The sequence below is a fragment of the Elephas maximus genome, chromosome 20, assembly GCF_024166365.1.
Source record: "Elephas maximus indicus isolate mEleMax1 chromosome 20, mEleMax1 primary haplotype, whole genome shotgun sequence".
NCBI classification, from domain to species: domain Eukaryota; kingdom Metazoa; phylum Chordata; class Mammalia; order Proboscidea; family Elephantidae; genus Elephas; species Elephas maximus.
In genome coordinates this window covers 52541056-52566727 of record NC_064838.1, presented here as the reverse complement: position 1 = coordinate 52566727, position 25672 = coordinate 52541056, and the positions used below count along the sequence as shown (strand labels likewise).

At 46.9% G+C, this 25672-nt stretch overlaps 1 pseudogene; it reads left to right on the top strand.

Moving 5' to 3' along the window:
- Positions 1-4806: 4806 nt before the first annotated feature.
- Positions 4807-24647, top strand: LOC126063630 (60S ribosomal protein L21-like; annotated as a pseudogene).
- The last annotated feature ends 1025 nt before the right edge of the window (positions 24648-25672 follow it).

Sequence of the window (25672 nt, the reverse complement as noted above, 5' to 3'; positions counted from 1 at the left end):
CGAAGGAGGGCTACAGAAGAGTGGCAGGATGGCTTCATCATAGCTCAGGGAGGAGGTGAGAGCCCCCCAGAAGGCCTGGGTAAGGCAGTCAGTGGGTATGACCCTTGAATGCAGGGCTTTGGTTTTGCCAAATGGTGCTGAATTAGGGCCCTCGAAGACAAGTTGGGAGATAAAGAGGTCTGAGGTCTGCATCAGGGTCTGCTCCCAGCAAACACACAAACTCTAGCACTGGGTTACAGAGTGAGCAAAAGAGTCTTCTGCCCCCGGCACTGCCCCCAGCTTCAGGCCTTGAGTTCTGAGACAAATCGGACAAGGAGTAGCAAGTCTGAGAGAGGCAGCCAGGGTGAGAGACAGCATGGTCAGGCCCGCCTAGGGGCAGTGCCTTTGCATTTGCTGACCCTCCTGGATGGGCTGCTGGAGAAGAGGAACCAGCCCCCTGACCAGCCTCCTGCTCCCAGCCTTCCCCTCCAGCCCACTGGGAAGCCCCCTGAGCGATGTGACTGTAGCCTGGACATCAGCTGGCATCACCACAGAGACCTCCCTTCTCTCACAGAAAGAGCTGAGTGCTCTGCAGCAGTGCACGCTCTCCTTGAGTGGTAGAGGCTTTAGGGACTAGGAAGCAGTGCCTGCTCCCAGGAGCAAATCACGGTCAACACTTTTTTTAAAAAAGAGTTTTACTTATTCACAATAGCCAAAATGTAGAAACAACCTAAATGCCCATAAATCGATGAATGGATAAACAAAATGTGGTACATACATACAATGGAATGTAATTATTCAGCCAGTAAGAGAAATGAAGTCTTGCCACAATATAATTGGAGCTTGAAGACATTATGCTGGGAGAAATAAGTCAATCACAAAAGGACAAATATTGTATGACCTCAGTTAAATAAAAAGATTAGACCAGGCAAAGGTATACACAACAAAGTTTATTAGTGGTTACCAAAGTGGGGGGGTGGGGAGAAAGGAGGGGTTATTGCTTATGGAGTGCGGAGTTTAGGTTTAGGTTTACAGTGACGGAAAAATTAAGGGTCGGGCTGCACACCCAATTTTTGTAATCGCTGTCAGTAAGTTGGAAACTCTGGTGGCATAGTGGTTAAGTGCTACAGCTGCTAACCGAAAGATCAGCAGTTCAAATCCACCAGGTGCTCCTTGGAAACTCTACGGAGCCATTCCACTCTGTCCTATAGGGTTGCTATGAGTTGGAATCGACTCGACGGCAGTGGGTTTTTTAGTTTGGGTCAATCAGTTGTAACAAGTTGAATTGGCAGAAGTTGTGTAATAGATATATTTGCAACAATGACCAGAAAAAAAAAAAAAAGGGTAGCTGCTGAGGCTACTTATGTTCAACCAAACACCTCATGGAGTTTGGTTCCTTGATTTGGAGGTTTAGAGTCATGGTTTCATGTGACATCCCAGTTAATTGGCTTAATAATGTGTTTAGTGCTTCTGTTCTACCTTCTACTTTGTTGTATATTACCTGGGGTCTTAAAATCTTGCAAGTGGCCACCTAAGGCATAATAATTGGTCTCTATTTGCCTGGAGCAACAGAGGAAGGAGAGTCCGGAATAGGTGGAGGAAATGGATATTTCACTAAATGCTTCCATAAACTGCCTCCTTCGCCATGAGACCAGAAAAACTGGATGGTGCCCAGCTACAATCACTGAATGTTTTGATCAAAGATTCTATAGAAGAATCCTGATCAAAACGGGGAAAATGCAAAATCATAATTTCCAATTCTCATGGAATCCAGATTTTCTCAAGCCATGGAGGCTGGCTGAACCCTTGAAACTATTGTCCTGATGGAATGAGATGGACTGCATTAACATGGCCTTTCTCACCATGTAATGCGAATAAAGTTCATGGCACCCATGTGGGGGTGGGCCCATGCAAATAAGGTCTATGAAACCCTTACCAAGGAATTGGTCAGTTTTGTCATCCCGTTAGGCTTAAAATGAGACAAACCAGAGGCGGGAAAGAGAGGATCTCACCACCATCAAGTAAGAAAAGCCAAGAGTAGAGTGCATCCTTTGGATCTGGGATTCCTGCAATGAGAAGTTCCTGGAACCAGGAGGCTGAGATAGAGACAGAGCTGTAACACTAAAAATGGCAATAAGCAGTAATAGAGAAACAGCAGCAGGAGAGACTGGCAGGAGATGACACGGTGGGCTTCCTGGCCCATGGAGCAAGAAAGCTGAGTGCCTTTAGTCAGGAAGCTTGCTGAAGGAGTAGGGTGTCTCTGGGCACTTGGTGGAGCTAGGTTTGCTGACCCATGGAGCTAGAGCTGAGCACCTTACAGCAAGGCCTATTGGTGGAGTGGGGTGCCTTGGGGCACTTATTGGCAGAGCTAAAAGAGCTTTGTAACACTTGCCCAAGCAGGACAGAAGCCGAGGGCCAGAGAGGTGTGCCTGCAGGCACAGCTAAGAAGAGACTGTTCTGATGGAAGAACTGCATTCTGAGTGTTCCTGAACCTAAATTGTAATAAACCCCATAATCGTGAGTATTGTCTGTGAGTTCTGTGTGGTCATTTGCAATAAATTATCGAACCCAGCAGAGAAGTAGAGAGTGCCGTGGGAGGGATGGTTGGTGTCAGAATTGGTAAAGATGGCACAGACAGGAGGCAAGTCTGACCTCTGCCTCATAGGAATCAGCCTTGCGCTGTTGATCTTGATTCTCCTTCCCCCTTGAGAAGTTAGAGGAGGTTAGACGTTGCCCCCATGCCATTCTTGTACCTGATATAATCTTTAAACCTTAAACCAAAAATATTCCCTAAGTCTTCTTAAAAACCAAACAATAGTTTAGCTTAACTAGTAAAGAATGTCTACCTTGAGCATTATGTTCTTTTAAGATCGAACTATATGGGATCAAATTGACAACGGCAACTCAAAAAATTAGATAGAAATCTTAGGGGAGCAGTGAGTTTATGTTAATGGTGGAGGAAGAGCTCAGAAAAAGGAGGGCAAGAATGGTTGCCCAACTTGAAGAATGTAATCAGTGTCACCGAATTATACATGTAGAAACTGTTGAATTGGTGTATATTTTGCTGTGTATATTCTCAACAACAACAACGAAATAAATAAAATTTTAAAAAATAGCTTTACTGAGATATAATTCACAGACCATACAATTAACCCATCTAAAGTGTACAATTCAATGGTTTTTAGTATATTCAGAGAGTTGTGTAATCATCACCACAGTCGGTTTTAGAACATTTTCATCATCCAACAAGAAACCCCCTCCCATTGGCGGTCACTCCCCATTCCTCCCAACCTCTTCCCAGCCATAGGCAGCCACCAATCTACTTTCCATCTGTATAGATTTGTCTAGTCTGGAAATTTTCTATAAATGCAATCATACAATATGAGGTCTTTTGTGACTGGTTTCTTTCACTGGACACAATATTTTCAAGGTTCATCCATATTGCAGCAGGTATCAGTGCCTCATTTTTTTTTAATTGCTGCATAATATTCCATTGTATGGATATATCACATTTTATTTATCCTTTCATCAATTAATGGACATTGGGGTTGTTTCCACTCTGGAGCTATCGCGAATAATGCTGATAGGCTCTTGAGGCTGGCAGGGTGGGTAGTAGAACCATGGATGCCATATATCCAGTCCAGGACTCCAGGGACAAAGTTTAACCCTCTAGCCAGGGATTCAAGGATGCCCATTATCTGCCAACCTCTCTACCCTGCTCATCTGCTACATAGACCTTGCCCTTTCAAACATATCACACTGGCTTCTGCCTTCAAGCCTTGCTAAAACTTCTCATCTCCTCCTCCTGGGTTCTTGGATTTCTGAACCCAGTCCATCTCTCTAGGTCCAACCCAAATCCTATCTCCTCCAAGATGCCTTCCCTAACTGCCCCCAGCCTAGAGGGAACTCTGCCAGCCAATCCCTGGGGCCCTGAAGTACACATACTGTCTCTGGCCAGTCTCACTGGTGACACCTTACCCTTTCCCTCAAGGAAAAGAAGAAGATTGTAGGAGAAAATAAACAGTACACACGGCTACCGGGTAGCTGGTAATCCTGAAACCCTCTCTGTGTTTTTCTATCTCTGTGTCTTTGCATTTGCTGAACCTCTACCTGGAGTACCGTTCTGTGTTTCGCCAGGCCCTATCTGGTTGCCCTTACTTCCTTGGATCAGTTGGAGGGCCCATTTCCTGGTGCTCAAACTGCAACTCCTGTGATGTGGGGAATGCCTTCCATTCCTCCAGCCTCTGGTGTTCCAGGTCTACTCCTTGCAGCTCATCAGAACTCCACTGCACTCCTAGAGGTCCTCTCAGGAAAGAGATCATAAGCAGCCAATCCAGCCTGCTGGGCTTTTCATCGCAGGGAACACCCTCCAGCTCTCTGGGTGGGCCAGTTGATGAGATTAAGTCACTCGAACAAGGACCCCCACCCAGAAAATGATAGAGCCAGGACTTGGACCCAATGATCCCCATCCACCCACCATGCTGGCTCTTCCACTGGGGATAATAGGGAATTCAAGCCCTTCACTCCTGCACTCTACAGCAAGCTAGGAAGGCAGACATGGGCTGCTATGAGGGGCTGAGGATTTTGGTCAGGGGTGGATGTCAGCCCCCTCTGCTAAGAGTCAGTTTCCTCTTTCCCTATTATTACTTCCTGCGAGGTAAGAAGCCAAGAGGTTAAGTAATTGCCAAAATCACTTCTGACCTACTAGGAATTCCCAGGCATGGACCTTGGTGAAAGAAGTTAGCTTGCAGAAGGGCAGCCCCACCCCACCCCAGGCAAGCATAAAACCAAGCAGAGGCTGCACCCTGCAGACTGCGGCCAGGCAAGATGGATGGCATCAGAGTGCCCGTGCTGCTGCTCCAGCTGCTCCTGGTTCTGACTTGGGTGGAGCCTACCTCCTTGACCGAGGACTTCAGCCTAAGCCAAGCCGAGGCGCTGGAATTCGCCATCAACAACTACAATAACCAGTCAGATGAGGAGTATGCTTTCTGTGTCCTGGAAACTCAGCCCCAGCCAGACTGGGTGAGAAGGAGCAGGGAGGGCCCAGGGCACAGCCCACTCCAGCCAGAACATTTTGGAGGGATAAGGCTAAGGGCCCTGCTGCCCTGATAGGCTGGGAGGCTTTGAGAAGGACCTGTTCACCTTTTTGGGCTTCAGTTTCCTCATCTATGAGATAATGGCAGCCATCCCTTCGGGCAGTGCTCTACACTTTTTCCAGCTGCCATGATAGGTATATGAGTCGGAATCGACTCAACAGCACTGGGTTTTTGGTTTTTATGATAGGCGGCATGGCTTGGTAGAAATAGTGCCAGGTATGGCAGTCATATAGACCTGGGTTCAAGTCCCTGCTTTGTCTCTCTTGGCTACACGATCTTAGCTAATTCACTCCCCTTCTCTGGACCTCAGTTTGGATCTGGTGAATGGTGGCAGGGGTCTTTCTGGGCCCTGATGTCCCCACCCGCTGATGGACAGGCTGGGTGCTCTCTGGATCTTCTCACAAATGGACATGCTCACTGTGAGGGCTGAGATCCTATCATCTCCTTGCTGACAGGACCCAACTCTGTCGGAACCACAGTCACTGTATTTTACCATCAAAGAGACGGAGTGCAAGATGGTGGAGAACCTCACCCTTGAGCAGTGTCCTTTCAAGGACAATGGGGTAAGATCCTCAGACACTAGCTCCCCATGCCCCATCCCAAAGCTATAGGGTGAGTCCCTAGCTCTGTCGTTCGGCTATGTCTGTACTCGGAGCCAGTGTTCCCTGATTCTATGCAGCAATGGGGCCCTCAAGTAGCTGGGCACGGTCTGATCTTGTTCCTTTCACCCCCAGCAAGTGAAGAACTGCTTGGCAATCATCGAGACCAGTGGGGAGGGTCTCAGTGTGGAGCTCACCTGTGAACCCCAAAACCCTGCAGAGGTGAGAAAAACTCCTGGGGATCTTGAAGAAGGAGGGGAGGGGCAGAGGGGCAGAGGGTTCAGGAACCAGAACTTCAGGCTGGGAGGTTTCAGAAAAAGGGGTAAGGGCTGGAGGGCTGGACTGTCACTTGCTGAACAGGCCTCTTGGGTGGTTTTACACCCTTCCCAGCCCTGAGAAACTGACGAGAACCTGACAACAGTGACCCAGAAAAGATGACTCCTAGCTGTGCCACTGCTCTACTTAGTGACTGGAGCAAGCCACTTCACAGCCCTGAACCTTAGTCTCCACAGCGCAGGGGGTTCCCGTCCTTAGCTACACTTTGGAATCACCTGGGAAGAATTAGTAAACTATTGAGCCAGGGCCCGCACCCCACAGAGTCTGGTTTAATTGGTCTGGAGTAGGAACAGGATTGAGAACTCCGGGGCTGGAAGCTGCAGATGGCTTTCTATGAATTAAGTGCCCAGTGGATTGTACTCTCAGCAGGTAGAGCTGTGACTTGCAGAAGATGTTGAGAGAGAGCCAGAGCCAGGAGGCCTGGGAAGGTCTTATTAAAAAAAAAAAACAAAAACAGACCTTCTGTTGGCCCAGGAGAGGAGCCATGCCCGAAGCCAAGCCTTCAGACATGGATTGGGCTGGACAGTGGGTTAGAGAGGGATGCTGGTTTGGAGTAAGCTTCTTGGATGAGGTGGACACTTGAGACTATGTTGGCATCTCCTGCCTGGAGGGGAGATGAGAGAGTGGAGGGGGTTAGAAGCTGGCGAAATGGACATGAAAAGAGAGAGTGGAGGGAGAGAGCAGACTGCCTCATTAGGGGAGGAGTAATTGGGAGTGTGAAGCAAGGTGTATATGGGTTTTTGTGTGAGAGACTGACTTGATTTGTACACTTTCGCTTAAAGCACAATAAAAATTATTTAAAAAAAAAAAAGTTGCTATTGAGTTGAATTGACTCCTGGTGGCCCCAAGTGTGTCCGAGTAGGACTGGGCCCCATAGTTTTTCAATAGCTGGTTTTTTGGAAGTAGATCACCAGGATTTCTTTCGAAGCACCTCTGGGTGGACTGGAAGTTCTAAACTTTAGGTTAGCAGCTGAACCTGTTAACCGTTTATACCACCCAGGGACTCCAGCGAAGATTCGTAAGGAAGGTGAAACTTGAGCTGGATGTGAAGCACATATGGGTACAGAGTTGCAGCTTTGCCACTGAGGGTTCTTGAGGTAGAGGAAAGAATGTTGAGGGTAGGACAGGGGTCTTGTGGGAAGGGGGTGCTTGAGAATTCCCAAACCCTGACAGTCCCTACCTCAAACCCCAGGGAAAGAGAGAGACATTCCCATGGGCTTTCAAAGCTGGAAGTCACCTTACAGGTTCTCTACAAAACACAGCCTGGACACACACACACACATATGCATGTATGCATACATGCACACACTCTCACATGCAATCACACATGGGCACATTCACATGCACATGCATGCATGTGCACACATACCCCACTTTTACAGCGGAGGAGATGTGATCTGACAGTTACCCAGTGTCTCAGTTATCTAGTACTGCTATAACAGAAATACCATAGATGAATGGCTTTAACAAAGAGAAACTTATTTCCTCACAGTAGAATAGGCTAAAAGTCCAAATTTAGGGTGTCAGCTCCAGGGGAAGGCTTTCTCTGTTGGCTCTGGGGGACAATGGTCAATGTCATCAATCTTTCTCTGAACTAGGAGCTTCTCCATAGAAGAACCCTGAGTCCAAAGGACGCACTCTGCTCCCCGCGCTGCTTTCTTGGTGGTATGAGGTCCCCCCATCTCTCTGCTTGCTTCTGTCTTTTATATCCCAAAAGAAACCAACTCAAGACACAATCCAATCCCATAGATTGAGTCTTGCCTCATCAACACAACTGCCGCCCATCCCCCCTCATTAACATCATAGCCACAGGATTTACAACACAAAGGAAAATCACATCAGATGACAAAATGGTGGATAGATACACAGTACCGGGAATCACGGCCCAGCCAAATTGATACACACAATTCAATCCATGATACCCAGTAAACTATTGTTTTAGGACAGGGGTTCTCAAAGTGTGGACCCCATAGGCCAATAGCATCAGTACTTCCTGGGAACTTGTTAGAAATGGAAATTCTCAGGCCCCACCCAGACCTACTGAATCAGAAACTCTGGGGGTGGGGGGCCCAGGAATCTGTGTTTTAATGATCCCTGCAGGTGATTTTGATGCAACATGAAGTCTAACAATAGAATCATGGATTATTAGAGCTGGCAGAGAAACCAGCTTGGAGAAGAAACCAAAGCTCAGAGAGGTTGAGTGATATGAGCAGTGTCACACAGCAATACAAACACAGGGCTAGGACAATTGGGGACCTCTCCCCACTGCCAGTTCCCTCTCGCCCCTCCACACTTGTCCCTTCCAAGTATGGATACTTGAGGACCATCCTACCCTCCTAGCCTGCAGACCCTACCCTGGCTCATGCCAACCTTCTCTACTAATCTCTCCCCACTCTTGCCCAGCTGGTGAGAGCTCACAGAGGCCTAAGAAAATTCCTCCAGAAGATGAAGAAGATGATTGGACAGCTGGTTCCAAAGAGGGGACACTGAATGCAGTGGTCCACGAGATTCTGAGATGGCTGAGTGCCTGGTATCACCTCTACTGACCACCCTCTTGCTGTACCCCATCTTGGTTCCTTCCTGAGCCTCCACTGTCGACTGCTGTGGCTCAGCCCAATAAAATCTCAGCTCAGAACCTAGTCGATGTCCTCCTTGCCCTCACCCTTTCCTGTAGCAGAACCCACAGAGGAGTCCAGGACTGGGGTGGTACCTCTCCCTGCATTCAGCCTCCACCCCAGACCAGTCTTTCCAACCTCCCCCTAAGTCTCAGACCCCCACCCTTCATCCATCCTCCTTGTCACTGCCAGGATAGGACACTGAGGGCCAGTCCCTATCACACAGGTCATGGATGGACCTGGAACTAAAACTTCACACAGTTGGCTACACAGATATGGTGCAGGTGATGGGTCAGCTGTGGTGGTAATACCACTCTAGTTCAGGTGTGACCAGTGCTGCCTCTTGGCTCACTAGAAGTCGTAGGGAAGGGCAGCAGGAGCTACAGCATCAGGGGAGCAGTGTGGGAGAAGGACAGACCTGAGATGGTGGGAGCACCAGGGCCAAGAGACAGCCTGGGCAAAGGCGTGGTGGCCAGTAGGGGCTGTTGAGGAGACAGGAGGGCTGAGAGGAGGGGTGATGCTGAAAGCAGTGATAGAGGGGAGAGGACAACGGTCTCCAAGAGACTTGATGGAGACCCAGACCGGGAAACTGGGGGCTTGTTCTGAGCCTGTCAAGTGTGAGCAGAGCATGGGGAAGTATGTGGGTCAGGAGGTTGCAAAGGCTGTGGCTCCCAAATCTAGAAGGAACCTAGGACAGAACGAAGCCCAGCTCAGACAGTACCTAGCACAAGGGGCACCAAGGACACTCCAAGAAAAAAAAACTGGGCACAAAATTGCCCAGAGCCAATAACCAAATTTCTAAACGACCCATCCACACAATTGGCCAAGTTTCCTGGTTTGCCCAGACGTGTATCATGTAACTGTGTGGCTTGCCGGAAGGAGTGGAGTCTCAGCTCCTGAGAGTGTTGGAAGAACCAGGTTCCAGGGACCCCAAACTCCCCTCCCCCAGGTGTCTCGGTCTCCTCCTCTCTGTCCCCCTCAGTCTTCTTCTTTCAGATCCCCGTTTCAGGTTTGATCCAGGTGATGTCTCATGTCTGCTCAAATTGTTTATGTTGTTGTTCTTGTTGTTATTGTGTGCCATCAAGCGGATTTCAACTCATAGCAACCCTGGATGACAGAGGGGAACTGCCCAGTAGGGTTTCCTAGGCTGAAACCTTCACAGGAGCAGATCACCTGGTTGTTTCTACTGCAAAGCAGCTGGTGGGTTCAAACAGAGTGCTTAACTACTGTGCCACCAGGCCTCCTTCAAATTGCTTATAAAAACAATAAAAGCGGACCTGCTTAAACTGCCCCTTCAAAATGTTTAAACCATCCCATATCATGTGAATTGCTGTAAATTCTATAAAACGCTCTAAGGTAGTTTTTTGGTTAATTGGTATATTTGCTGGATTCTTTCAATTGGTTATTCTGAAAAATTGTGTAGCGTTCTTAAAATACTGAAATGGAGGCACAATAGATAATGACTCAACAATGTTTAAGAGAAATTAAATAAACTAAAATTTGTATTTACATAAAGAACGAAATTTTCTGTTGTACTGCTAAGAAGTTTATGTTCGTTCTTGACATTAAAAAGACAAATTTGTAAGAAGAATATATTCCCCAAACACAGCATTCAACCTCTTTAATATACCTAAGAAATGTCGCTAACAAAAATGTATGTATAAGAAGAATGTATTAGGAATAAATTACCATGAAATTTTGGTAATTTCAGTAAATTGAGATATGGCATCCTAAGCTAGCAGACTGCTCCTGCCAAGGAACAGGGTTCAGGCAGGTCACTGGGATCTCCCTGCTCCCGGGAATTTTTTCTGGTCCTTAGGATCTCACCTTTTTCTCTGGATGGCACCCTTCTCCCCAGGATCTCTCTCAGCAATCTGCAATCTTTCTCTGTGCTCCCTGAGACATCTCTTTGTTCCCCAGGCTCTCAGCTGTAACCTCAAATCCTCAAATGCAGGACTATGACCATGTCCCTGGACATGTCCCCAAGCTGTGCCCCAGGCATCGTTCAGCATGTAGCCCCATTTGCGGGTGTTGTTGTGTGCCGTCAAGTTGGGTTTCCTAGGCTATAATCTTTACAGAAGCAGATTGCCGAGTCTTTTCCCCCTAGGTGCTGGGTGGGTTAGCAGCTGAGCATTTAACCGTTGCCCTACCAGGACTCTCCCATTTGCAGCTACAACCAAACCCCTTGCCATTGACTCAATTCTGACTCATAGTGACCCTATATCGACCCTATAGGACAGAGTAGAACTGCCCTATAGACTTTCCAAAGAGCATCTGGTGGGTTGAAACCGCTGACCTTTTGGTTAGCAGATGTAGCTCTTAACCACTACACCACCAGGGTTTCCCATTTGCAGCTAGCTACTAGATAATCTGAATAGCAGGCCATGGAGACTCCCAGGCCACTCCTTGATCCTTGTATGGTTAATCTTCTGTGTCTTCTAGCTGTGGCAGCATATGTGGAAATGCAGGCTGTCACCAAGTTAAAAAGTCCAGGTTCTCAGCTGGCTCACCGGCAACTGGAGCAGAATTTGGGGAGAGGCTCTTGAGCATTCTGTGGTAGTCTCTTCTAATCATCTCACCAAAGTGTCTTGTGAAATGATCAAAGACAGCAAACAGAGGGGGAAGTTTTAAACAATAATCTGCAAGTCAAGACTGAGGGAGAAGTAGTTTTTATTATACACATATAATTTTATCTTTTTCCTAATATGAGCTGCTAACAGTAACATGTGACTAAATTTCCAACTGAAATTGACACCAGAAAGCCAATTAAGCAAACTTTTGAGGTGATGTTGAGAACCAATTAGATCATTAACGTTAAAACTGGCTCATGTCACTGATACATGTTGCTGTTAGGTGCCGCTGAGTTGATTCCAACTCATAGTGACCCCAGAGTAGAACTGCCCCATAGGGTTTCCTAGGCTGTAATCTCTACTTGAAGAACACGGCAGCAGAATTGGAGGAATACTCATTAACAACCTGTGATATGCAGATGACACAACCTTGCTTGCTGAAAGCTAAGAGGACTTGAAGCACTTACTGATGAAGATCAAAGACTACAGCCTTCAGTATGGATTACGCCTCTACATAAAGAAAACAAAAATCCTCGCAACTGGACCAATAAGCAATATCATGATAAATGGAGAAAAGATTGAAGTTGTCAAGGATTTCATTTTGCTTGGATCCGCAATCAACACCCATGGAAGCAGCAGCCAAGAAATAAATGACACATTGCACTGGGCAAATTAGCTGCAAAAGACCTCTTCAAAATGTTAAAAAATTAAGATGTCACTTCGAGGACTAAGGTGCGCCTGACCCAAGCCATGATATTTTCAATCGCCTTATATACATTCGAAAGTTGGACAACGAAAAGGAGGAATGAAGAAGAATTGATGCATTTGAATTGTGGTACTAGCGAAGAATATTGACTATACTATGGAATTCCAGAAGAACGAACAAATCTGTCTCAGAAGAAGTACAACCAGAATGCTCCTTAGAGATAAGGATAGCGAGACTATATCTCACATACTTCGGATATGTTATCAGGAGGGAACAGTCCCTGGAGAAGGACATCATGTTCAGTGAAGTAGGTCAGTGAAAAAGAGGAAGACCCTCAACAAGATGGATTGACACAGTGGTTGCAGCAATGGACTCAAATATAGCAATGATTGTGAGGATGGCGCACGACCAGGCAGTGCTTCTTTCTGTTATGCATAGGGTCACTATGAGTCAGAACTGACTCGACAGCACCTAACAACAACAACAACAATCCGTACTTGGGCAGATTGCCTGGTCTTTCTCCCGAGGATCCCCTAGATGGGTTTGAACCACCAACCTTTTCATTAGCAGCCGAGCACTTAAGCTTTGTGTCACCAGGGCTCCTTCAGAGATGCATAAAATTACCAAATTTGAAGACAGAGTGAGAGAAATTACTGCTGTTTTAGGGCCAGACAGTACTTAGGAAAAATATTTGATTTTCAAATGTGTTTTGCTAACCTCACTCCTGGTCACCAAGTCTGTGCCACGTGCTCCCTAATTTTCATGGATGATTTTGACTCAAGAGATTTTGGTCTCAGGTGGACCAACTCAGGGCAAACTCCTCAAAGAAGGTGAGTCCACTGGTCCCCTGAACACCACAACTGACTACGGCAGGGTCCTCAGTTTGTGCCCTGGACGTCATTTTGGGAAATCACAGGGGCCGGTGGCTTCTCTGGTGGCCAAACCTGAAGTCTGATGGAAGCATGTAGGTATGCTTTGAGCCCCAGGGCAGCATCTGATATATTACTACCCAGGTTTCCCACTCTGTCCCACTCCTGTGACAATTTACCAGAGAGATATAGACAAAATGAACCTCTAAAACAGTGCAAAGTATAATCAACTGTGAAGTTTTCTAAGTTTTATGTATACTTTTTCCTGATTGTAAAAGCAATGCATCCTTAGCATAGAAACTCTAGTTACCATGAGATATAATAACAACAAAAAAAAAAAGGAATGTTTTCTCCATAAGATCAGTGTTCCGAGGACTCACAAATTTGAGGATGTCTTCTTTCTCTGGGCAGGATGGAACTTGATCCTGGTGAAATTCCAGAACACTGAGGGACAACTGACCTGACCAGTGGTCTTACTAGTAACTTTAATTAGTTTCTCTAACTAGCTTATCTCTGACTAGCTGTTCTGAGGAGCTGTTCAGCTTCTGAGGGCCTGAGGTATCCCAGGCCCTGTCCTCACCCCTCCCACCACGCTCCACGCAGCTTGCCCTACTCCAAAGGGCAATCAGCTGTCCCTGTCGATGAAACGAGGAATGGGAAGGAAAGCCCAAGGCCATGCATTGGACCATGACAGCTCCTTATGCATATCTGGAGCTCCATTAAAGGCCCAGCTCTGGGCAGTCCTCAGGATGCAGGTCTAGAGATATGGCATCTGCTAGGGCTGCCTAGGATGCTAGGGCTTGGACGGGAAGCCTTGGAGCCTGTCCCCAGCCCAGGGATGAGCTACAACAAAACCCTTGTCCTCATCTTCATCGGCCTCAACGAGGGGTCCTCTAGGAAGAACTTCTTCCAGCTCCCCTCAGTGGAGTCTGGGGTAGAGGGGTGAGCTGAGCTGGACAGGGATGGAGGCTGGGTTGGAGGATGCCCAAGATTTCTAGGGGAGCAGAACTCAGGGCCAGCCTCTGATGTGGGGCAAACTGGTAGGCATGGATACCAGTTTCTGCGGTTAGGTCTTTGCTCTGAACATGGGCATAAAGAGGGCAACTGGAAATCAGAAGGCCAGGCCTGCCCCAGGGGAGCCAGAGAGGGTCCCACTGTCCTATCCCCAGAGGAGACTCTGAACTGACGCAGGAAGTGTCTCAATTAGTGCATTCTCACCCATTTCTCTGCCGTGACAAAGACTTGTGGCCCATTTCACCCACCCAAGACCTCAGGGTCAGCTTCCAAGAGACCATGTGCTCCAAGCAGGAGATAGGCGGAACACATCTGGAGTGCAGCTTCCAGGAAGATGGGTAAATTAAGGCACTCTGTATTAGGTACCACACTCCTATGCCTTTCCCAAGGGCTGTTGTAGGCCCTCCCTGTAGCCTGGCTTGTTCTTAGTGGAGGTCAACCCATCGGCTCATGATGCCCTTAGAAGGTGAAACCACCCCATCCAAAGACCCCACCCCAGGTTCCTGCTTTTGAAAAGAGAAGGGAGAAGGAACCAACTCCCTAGAGGGAGAGGAGACTGAAGATCAGAGTACAAGTTCCACTGACTCCATTCCACCCTCCCCACCCCTCCCATGGATCCCAGTTCAGGACTCAATAGAGCCACCAGTTAAGAACCACTGTGAACCTCTGATCTCCAGCAACAACTTCCCTCCCTAGGAGTCTCTTCCCTTTCTGAAATTCAATTCTTGATTAAACCAGCAGCACAAGGGAAAAGCTCTGAGGGGCTGAGATTGCAGATTAAAGGGGGATGGAGACCAGGAGGGCTGAGAGTTGTGGGGACTGTGTATAAGGTAGAGCTGGGGCTGGTAGGACCCATGCTGTGTCAGTGTGAGACCCCAGCTGTGAATAGGAGACAAGCTGGCCTCCCTGCTGTCCCTGCAGTTAGTGAAGGACTATTTGGCAATTCTCTCCATTGGACAGGGTCACCTGTGTGTCCAAGGGCAACCCTATTGAGGTGAATTTTCTTCCAAGGAACTTGTCCATTGCAACAGCACTGGGTGGGTCCTCTGGGGTCTCTGGGGCCCATCCTGTCACCAAGACAGCAACCCAAAACCAATCCTTGAGATTGCTATGGTAACGACACCATTAGGGGAACGTGGAGCTCCTTGTGTCCTGCATTCCCTCACAGCCTCACTAAGGCCATGTTGCCTATGGTCTGGCCACCTAAGTCCAACGACGTGACTTGTGTGTGTTGTCCTTTAAGGTACGAGGGTTCTTACGCCATCTGCCTCCTCTGAGCTCAGGGCACTCCTGTGAGGAGTGCAGGGCAGGGGTCATCACCAGTCCCATTTGGTGGGGAGGAAACAGGCCCAGGGCAGGATGGGGGGTTGCCTAGGGAAGGAGGTCTTGGCCGAGCCCCAGCTGGAGGCAGGACCCAGAGCTCTGGCTCCAGTTCAGGGTTTCCATTGATCCTATCTGAGGCCACCTATCTCCCTCCGATGAGCTCCTTTTCCCACTCTGCTCTGATCCCACCAAACACCACCCTGACCAGCCCTGCATCTCCCCTGCAGCCAATCAGGTCAAGAGCCACTGGGCATTGAAGGGTTGAACTGGGGCCCCCTTTTGCCCTGCACTTCCTCCCACTCCTTTTCTTCCCTTCCCAGACTCTCTCTCTACTCTTCTGGCTGCTCAGGGTGGGTAGCAAAGACTCCAACAACATTTTGGCAAGTCTGGAAGGAAATAAGTTGCCCTCTGAATGGCCTCGAGGGTCTCCTTCATGCATTGTTGGAAGTATGGAACCACCACTAGCCAAGACCAGTTATGTAATTGGTGGGGCCTGGTGAAAAATGAAAATGTGGGCCCCTTGTTCAAAAATCACTAAGAATTTTAAGACCTCAGCAACAGAGCATTGAACCCAGCACAGGGCCCTAAGCATGGGGGTCCTGTGTGACTGACTGCACAGATCACATGCCCATGAAGCTGGCCCTGCCACTGACCCTAGAAACACAATCATAGAATGAAGGGCTTCAAAGAGTTGCTTCAGGGACTCTTCAGATAGTGGAGATTGAAATTGCCTGGGGAATACAGCATGCACTCTGACTCTTGTTTATTAGTTCAGTAAAGTTTTGTTTAAGAAATAACGAGCTCTAAAAGGACACACGCACAAATACGTAACAATATTCGCTGTTACAACTCCTCACTGTTTAGAAGAGCTAACTGAGGCCCCCAGAGAGCAAGGGAGAAAGGGGGCTTAGCAAAGGCCCACGTGTGATGGTGGCAGTGCTGGGACAGACCCTGGGCTCGGACTCCCAGTTCAGTGCTCTTTTCATCACCCCACAACTACTTGCTGCAGAACTTTGAGCATCCCCACCAGTTATCTGACCCTAGCAGACAATTTTGGAATTTTGTGATCTAGTCTTTGTCCTCTTCACAGTCACAGACTCTTTCCTTCCTTGGTGCTCCACAGACAACGAGCTGCTTTCATTGGCTGGAACACTCTCTGTCATGGATTGAATTATGTCCCCCCAAAAATGTGTGTATCAACTTGGTTAGGCCATGATTCCAGTATTCTCTGGCTGTCCTCCATTTCGCGATTGTAGTTTTATGTTAAAAAGGATTAGGGTGGGATTGTAACACCACCCTTACCCAGGTCACATCCCTGATCCTGATGTAAAGGGAGTTTCCCTGGGGCGTGGCCTGTACCACCTTTTATCTCTCAAGAGTTAAAAAGGAAAGAGAAGCAAGCAGAGAGTTGGGGATCTCATACCACCAAGAAAACAGCACCGGGAGCAGAGCGTGTCCCTTGGACACGGGGTCCCTGCACCCGAGAAACTCCTCAACCAGGGGAAGACTGAGGACAAGGACCTTCCTCCAGAACTGACAGAGAGAGAAAGCCTTCCCCTGGAGCCGATGCCCTGAGTTTGGACTTGGAACCTACTAGGCTGTGAGAAAATAAATTTCTCTTTGTCAAAACCATCCACTTGTGGTATTTCTGTTATGGAAGCACTAGATAACTAAGACACCCTTCTCCTACTGTCTCCCCTTACCCTTCTTGACCTGCCAAAGTCCTCTCTGTCCTTCAGGACATGGCTCACCTCCTCAGGAAAGCCCACCATGGCTGTCTTAAAGCTTGGTTCCCCTCCCCCAAGTCCCTGGGGGCTCCCTGCACCTAGTTCTAGTCCTGTGGTTGGCACACAGGAGAATATCTGTGGAAGTCATGAGGGATGTGAAAATGTTGTGATCTCAACAGCAAGTCCAGAATTCCTCTTAGGGAATCCTTGAAAACACTTGGTAAGTTGACACTGAAGATGTTAGTAGGAGCAGAGGGAATGAGAGGAATTTTCGAAAAGACTGTTTTGTTCCTGAGAGGGGCAGCAGAGAAGATATGAGGGAAGATCAGTGGGAAGATTTGAAGTAGGCAAAGGGGGTTTGAGATTGGGGCTAGGAGACCCCAACTGACATGAAGGGCATGTCTATTTGCTTGTTTGTCTTCCCTCAGACTGTGGGCTCTCTGAGGGCTGAGGCTTGTTCATCTATGGCCCAGTAGGCCCTGGACCACAGGGGGAACCAGAGCAAGGAAGGACATGAGAATGACATGAGCATCCCAGGCTCCAAAAGTGCCCTTCTCAGCTTTCCCACGAGCAAGACCAGTACTAGGCAATGGCCCCTTGAGGAGAAACTAGGAAAACTCAAGGAGGTGGGTCTTTTGCTCCCCCATTTGGGAGCAGTGTCAGGAGACAGATGGGAAAGGCTCTGGGAAAGTTGTTTCCAATAAAGGCCAACCTACAAAGCAGTTAAGGGCATGGACATTGGAGCCAGGGTGCCCGACTGGGTTCTGGTCCCAACTCTTCTACTTAGTTGCTGTGTAAATTTGGGCAAATTACTCAGCCTCTCTGTGCCTTTGTTTCTATTTCCTCTTTTGGAAAATTGGCCTTCAAAAGGACGGACCTCAGATGGTCTGTGGTCAATGCAGTTAAGGCAATTCGGACATGCCTGGCCCAAAATGAAAGCTCCATAAACAGCAGCTGTTGTTATTACCCACAGAGTGGGAAGCTGCCCCCAGGGCTAATTAAGACCTTGACTCTGGAGTTAGGCAGACATTGATTTGAATCATTGGTTTGCTTCTCACTAGCTGTGACTTAAGGAGCCCTGGTGGCACAATGGTTAAGTGTTTGGCTGCTAACCCAAAGGTAGGCAGTTTTAATCCACCCAGTGGCTCCTCGGAAAAAAAGACCTGGTGATCTGCTCCCATAAACATTACAGCCTAGGAAACCCTATGGGGCAGTTCTACTCTGTCATATAGTGTTGCTATGAGTCGGAATCGACTCGACAACAACAGCCGTGACTTCCTTGTCTACCTTCTCCACGGATCTGAAAGATAAAGAGAAAAATTCTGCACTGGTGAGTGTAAATCCAACTCATATTGCCTCAAACGTAACTGAGAAGCCCAGTGGGAGAGCAGGTTGCAGAACTGCTTCCCTCAGGACTCTAGTTCCATTTTCCTGCAATTCCCTTGGCCGGATTCTCCTATAGCCATAACCCTGAGACATTCAAGCTAGACCCTAGGGACTGCTCCCACGCCTACCCTCAACCCAGCAAAGAGGACAGATCACCCCAAGAGAGGGGAGCAGGTAGTTCTGCTAAGGCTGAAGCAAGTCCCTGTGTTGTCACTACCCTGTCCCCAGTATTGGAACCCCACCTTTCCCAATCCCTCCCAGCCTGGTTGAGCCAGATGCGCTTCATCATGCTCTCCACTTAAAACCCCTACAGGCAAAGCACAGCCTTACCTGTGTTTAGACACCTCCATTCCAGCCCAAAGCCCTGAACCCTGCCGAGCAAAGCAAGGAGGGTAAGAGAAAGAACAAGGGTCAGAGCTGAACAGCTGGGTTCTGGTTCTGCCCCCACCCTAACCTGCTAACCACCTGTGTGAGCTCAGACAAGCCTTTCACACACTGTGCCTCCTTCTCCTTGTCTATAAAATGGAGGATATTTTTGCACCTACATGGAAGGCCCTTCTGTCCTCCCTGGGTGGGGGTTCTTCCCTTCTGAACTTCAAGGTGAGAGGCCAGAGTCCCAGCCTCCTGAGAGCCTTCTCTGACTCCTTGGGGTGGGAAAGGGGGACAGCAGCCATCTACCCCCCACCTAACTCCACGGTATGTTCACTCAGGGAGCCCCGGACACAGCACAGGTCACTTTCAGTGAGCCCCAGAAGTTGCTCTTGTCAAGGTCCTCCCTCAAGATTGCTCACACATGTACACAAGGAGGCATGAACTAGGATGCTCCTTGAGGCTTTGTTGGGCCTGGTAGGAAACTAGAAACCACCCAGATATTTGTCAGTGGAGAATGGCTAAATAAACCAAATGGTTAAATAAACCAAAAGGTGGGCAGTTTGAATCCACCAGGCGCTCCTTGGAAACCCTATGGGGCAGATCTACTCTGTCCTATAGGGTTGCCGTGAATCGGAATCAACTCGACAACGAGTTTGGTTTGGTTTGGTTTCTTGATGCCTGTTCTATGGTCTGCAGTACAGCCATTTAAAAAGAATGTGCTGCCCCCTGAAAATATTACCCGGAGGAATAGCATAGGATGGATAGATGGGCCCCTGGCCCTGTGAGCTCTCCCATTGGGCCGCTCAGTTATGCCTGAGGCCACTAATTCAAGTATCCGAATTCACCAATTCAGGGTCCGAACTCACCGCTGAGAATGCTCCGCCAACGCGGGATTTTTCTCTCTGTCTTTCAGATGGAGAAGGTCCCCTTTAGGTCTTGAACCAAAACTCTCCCCTGAAGTCGTCTTTGAACCAAATATGTAAGAGTTTAGCCTAATTGTAAAAGAACTTTTGCATTAAGCATTAGACTCTTTTAAAGAATTATCTATATGTTATCAAATCGACAACAACTCAAAAGATAGATGAGAAGCTTAAGGAGGCAGTGAGTTTGTGTTAATAACGGGGAAATTGTTTGGAAAAGATTGTCAAGAAAGGTGGCACAACTAAAAAAAATGTAACCAATGTCGCTAAATTGTACATGTAGAAATCGCTGAAGTGGTGCATGTTTATTGTATATATTTTCACAAAAATAAATAAATAAGTTTTACAAAAAAGAATAAATATAAATAATGTGCTGGGAACTACCCCAATACCCATCAATAGTAAAAATAATAATAATAATAATTAATTTTAAAAATATATATACATATATAGTGGTATATTCATATAATGGAATAAAAACCACTGCTGATGAGTTGATTCTGACTCATAGCGACCCTATAGGACAGAGTAGGGTTTCCAAGGAGCGCCTGGGGGATTCGAACTGCCAACCTTTTGGTTAGCAGCCATAGCTCTTAACCACTACGCCACCAGGGTTTCCATAATAGAATACGACTCATAAAACTACTCAATAAAATACTACTTGTTAAAAAAATGAAAAACTATAATTCTATACAACAACATTAATGATTCTCACAAACAGGTTGCACAAAAGAATTTGTACTATATGATTCCATTTTCTATAAATTTCAAAATCTGGCAACACTAATCTATGGTGTTCCAATTGAGGGGTAGTGACTAGAAGGGACCACAAGGCGGCTTCCTGGCACTGATGACACAAATGTGTCACTTTGCAAAAACTCATCAAGCTATTTATTTATAATGGGTGTATTTTTCACATATATTTGCATATATACTATACTTCAGTAAAAATCTTTTTAAAAGTAGGAAAAAGTTCTTTCCCTGGGTGTTTCTCTGGAAAGATGCCAAATACGTCATTAAGGGGAAAAGAAAAATTGCAGAATAATACGTACAGAATGATTCCATTTACGTAATGCATCAATCGCCTAAGGCAAGATGCCATATTTCTTTATGTTTGTAAATGTATATAAATGCCCAGAAAAAGATTGGGACAGACACTCACCCGGTTGGTGAATGGAGGTTATATCTAATGTGGAGATTAGGGTGAGGCAGAAGAGGATGCAGTTTGTCAAAACGACATTAGTTGTATCTGTATTGTTTGAATTTTTATTTATGAGAATCTCTTCTTTAACAATGCTTGTAATTTTAAAAAAACTCAAGTTCACAGTGAGGAAGGGCAGAAAGCGCCTGTGGGGAGAAGGCAGGACAGCTTAGAGAGACATGATAATTCCTAAAAGGGCCAGGTGCCCTGTGTATGGAAGAGCAACGGGGCAGACACAAGGGGAGGACCCAGTCAACACAGCTGCGGTCAGAATTTGAAACAAGGAAGTAGAATGTTGTGGTCCACAGACATCGGTGACAGTCCCATCCCACTTACTAGGAGGTTCTTTCTCCCTTTCTCATTAGGAATACTCAAGAATCGCAGTGAAAAATCCAAACAATAAGAAAGCGCATGCAAAGAAAAGAGAATCTAGGCTCAGACCCTCAGGCCTATTCCCCAGAGACAGCCATGATCAAATTTCCTGTGTGCTTCCAAAATGTCTCCATGCCTTTTGACACTAGGCGCTGTGCCGTGTGTACTGGGAGGGGCACAGAGGCCATTCTGAGATGGTTTCCACCCCAGGGAGCTCACTGTCCAGCAGGGGAGATGGACAAAGACACAAGGTCTGTATTAGTCAGGGAGGGCCGCCCACAAAGCTGTGGGAGATGAGAGAATGCAGCTGCCTGGGAATGGGGGAGGGAACATACGAGCTGCTTTGTTATTTTGTGGGTAAAAACGCAACAGGTGGGGGAACAGGGTGAGCCAGGGAGTGACCAGGAGGATGGTCACAGTTCCAAGAGAAGCAAATTAATTCAATGTAAGGAGTACAGCATTTGTGTAGGCCAGAAACAACCTTGCCAACTTGGGGGCCTTGAGGCCACATGAAGACCGTAGGGGTATCGGGCGCCCTTTAGGCCTGCCTCAGTGCACAATACTGGCAGAGACGCTGCAACTCTCTGCCTGCTTCTGTGGGCAGGGCTTCTACCCCCAAAAAGGCCCCACCTCTCAATACTGCACCCACTCTTCTAAGCACACCTGCTTCCCTCCTCCCACTTCAACTAGACAGAGGCCAACTCATTAGCTCTATCTCCTAATTTTATTTATTTTCTTTTAAGTCTCTTTTATCGATTCTGACTCATAGCCACTCTATAGCACAGAATAGAACTGCCCCATAGGATTTCCACACCTGTATTTTTTTTTTTTTTAATCTTTATGGAAACAGACTGCCACATCCTTTTCCTGTGTCTTTTATGTCATAAAATTGGGTATATATAACAAAAAGCTCCCTTCCCGGTCCCCCATCTCCTTGTCCCCCATACTAGAGGCCTCATGTTCCCTTCCAAAGATAGTTTATGCTTTCACAGACATGTACACATTTTTCTTTCTTTCTTTTTTTTTCATCCACAGAAATGATGAAATAACGCATATACACCGTACTGCACCTAACTTGGGTATGTATGTCCTTGATGTATATCCTCAAGATACGTAATCACATAATGACTTTAAAAGGTTCCTCATTCTCTTTTATGATTACTATGGTATGTACTATGCAGTATTCTATTGCATAGACATGACATATTTTATTAACTGTTGTTGGTGGTGGGTGCCGTCTTGTCGAACACCACCTGGTCCTGCACCATCCTCACAATAGCTGTTATGCTTGAGCCCATTGCTGCAGCCACTGTGTCACTCTGTCTCATTGAGGATCTTCCTCTTTTTCGCTCCTTTACCAAGCATGATGTCCTTCTCTAGGGACTGTTCCCTCCTTATAACATGTCCAAAGTATGTGAGACGAAATTTCACCATCCTTTTGTGTCTAAGGAGCATTCTGTTTGTACTTCTTCCAAGACAGGTTTGTTGGTTCTTTTGGCAGTTCGTGGTATATTCAATATCCTTCGCCATTAACTAAAACCAAACCCATTGACATCAAGCTGATTCCGATTCATAGCAACCCTATAGAACAAAGTAAAACTGCCCCATAGGGTTTCCAAGGAGCAGCTGGTGGATTCAAACTGTCATCCTTTTGTTTAGCAACTGAACACCTAACCACAGCGCCACCAGGGATCCCTCACCATTAACTAGAGCCCTGTATTTTTCTACCCTCATTGTAATTTTGTTTCAGGAGCCAATTTGCCTATCTCAACCACAGGGCCTTGGCTAGGACTGCCTTAGGCTGCTTGCTCTAACAGGTTTCCATAACTTTAAAAGTTGAAAAAAAGCAGTTGGTGTGTCCGTCACCTATTCCCCAGAAGGACCCTTATGCCATTTTGATCACATATCAGTAATTGGCAGGGAGAAGATGTAAACTTCCACCTCACCCCCCAGTTATGGGAAAGTACTTGGATTCTGCTCCATAGACAATGGGAAACGACCCAAAGTCACTTTAATAGGGCACCAATAATCAGTGATGTCGGAAGAACCTCATCCCTGTGTGTAGAGGATGGATCAGTGATGTCGGAAGAACCTCATCCCTGTGTGTAGAGGATGGATTAGAGAGGGATGTCAAGGTGGAAGCAGGTGGGGGGATGCTGGGAGGTTCCAGTGGAAACCTGGAGATTTGTGAGATTATGGTCCAGGGCACTGGCTACAGGGTGGGACAGAGGAAATGGAGGAAGACATCCGTGATGAATGCTTGGTACACTGAGTCTGTCTCCAAGAACGTAGATCCTTAAGGAAATAACAGAAAATAAAAGGAGATGGGGTGATTACTATTTCAACCCCATGGCAATATGTGAATGAGGCCTCTCTCATAGCATGGTCAGGACCTCGGGTCCTGCTGCCCAGCCCTCCAGAGCTCCCTCACTGGCAATCTTCCAAGCCTGGCCCTGTAACTTCCTTCCTGTCTGTTCTTGTAAGCACCCTAGAATCTCCCAATAAAGTGTCCTTTTGCTTAAGATAGCACATGGGTCAGTCCTTTGCAACCAACAACCTGACTGATACAGAATTTGAAACAAGGAAGTAGAATGTTGTGGTCCACAGACTTTCAAGAAAATGTGAAGAATGTTCTGCTGTGTATATTCTCAACAATAACAAAAAGAAAAGAATTTGGGACTAATCACAGCAGAAAGCAAATCCCTTTAGCTTTCTGGGATGGCTGTCTGGAAATCCTATTAGATTACCACGTGGGTCACCTGGAATAAGAGACTTCTCATGGGCAAGGCTTATGGGCTCCAGACTGTCCCAGGAGGGATCACTCCTGACACCACTAGACAAGAGTAAAGCAAGAGGGATCTTCTAGATTCCAGGCACAAAGTGAAACACAAGGAGAAGTCCTGGCTGTTCAGATACATGAGCTGATACACATCCTTTTTTAGTTCAAGCCAGTTTGCACTTAATTTCTATCACTGGTTTCCTGCAAGAACCTTGACTAAAGCAAGCACGCACAAATATTTTACTTCAAACCAGAGTCCCTGCCTTTAGGCTGGAATAGCCATCTTGCAGTAATTCATCAAAACGATGAACACACAGGGAAAAAAGAGAGGCATCTATTTCTCTAGGCCTTTTAGAAAACATGGAGTTGTTCCTTTGGCCACATACATGTGAGTCTACAAGAAAGGTGATATTGTAGACATCAAGGGAATGGGCACTGTTCAAAAAGGAATGTCCCACAAGTGTTACCATGGCAAAAATGGAAGCATCTACAGTGTTACCCAGCATGCTGTTGGCATTGTTGAGGACAGACAAGTTAATGGCAAGATTCCCCCAAGAGAATTAATGTGCACGTTGAGCATATTCAGCAGTCTAAGAGCCAAGATAGCTGCCTGAAACACGTGATCAGAAATAAAAAAGTAGGAAGCCAAAGAGAAAGGTAGCTGGCTGGGTTCAACTGAAGCGCCAGCCTGCTCCACCCAGAGCAGCACACTTTGTGGGAACCAATGGAAAGGAGCCTGAGCTGGAACCTACTCCCTGTGAATTCATGGCACGAAAGGTGTAAAATAAAGATGCCTGGAATGCGAAAATGTTAGGTCTTTGATTTTAATTGTGTGGAAGTATTGTGTCCTCTCCCCTAAAGATGGAGTAAGTAGGCCCCATCCCACTTATTATTTAAAGCAAACTGTTTCCTAACTCACTGGGTAAGAAGTGTCTTTACTATTAAAATTTAGTGCTTTTCTTGCTGGGAGGGAAAAAAAAAAAAACAGAGTCCCCAAAAGTAGGAAGAGAAAGGGACACAGAGAAGTCTTGGTCGCATCATCTAACGCCGGAGGTAAACCATCCTCGCCTTTGTGGCAACCAGGTTGGTGCGCTGTTCAGTTCTCCTGTCAGGAGGGAACCTCCAAGGAGGAGTGCAGTTAGCTGCAGCACCCTCAGAATCCCCTGCACCCTGAACACCGTTGTTCATTTCAGTAATATTCACAACAGCCAGAAGGTAGAAACAACCCAAGTGTCCATCAACAGACAAGTGGAGACACCAAATGTGGCCTATACGTAAGATGGAATGTTACTCAGCCATAAAAAGAAATGAAGTTGTGAGGCATTATGCTGAGTGAAATAAGTGAGACACAAAAGAACAAATATTGCATGATTCTACTTATATGAAATATCTGGAATAGGTAAATTCATAGAGACAAAAATAGGTTGAGGGGGAGGAAGGAATGGGAAGTTACTGTTTCATGGATACAGAGTTTCTGTCTGGGGTGATGAAAAAGTTTTGGAAGCAGCTAGTGGTGAGTAATATTGTGAATGTAATTAATGCCACTGAAGAGCACAATTAAAGATAGTTACAATGGCAAGTTTTATGTTCTATCTATTCTACCGCAATAAAATTAGAAAAGAAAGATCCACTGCAGCGTGTGAGCCAAAGCCATGCTCTCCCAGGGAGCTCCCAGCCAATGACTAAGCATGGTGGGGTACTAGGGCCCAATCCAAGTTCCTCTAACAGGCTCTCTCTGGGACATACCGTCACCACGTGAGTGAAGTTCACGGTCTGGGATGAACTCAGTTCCCTGCCATGGCAGAAGA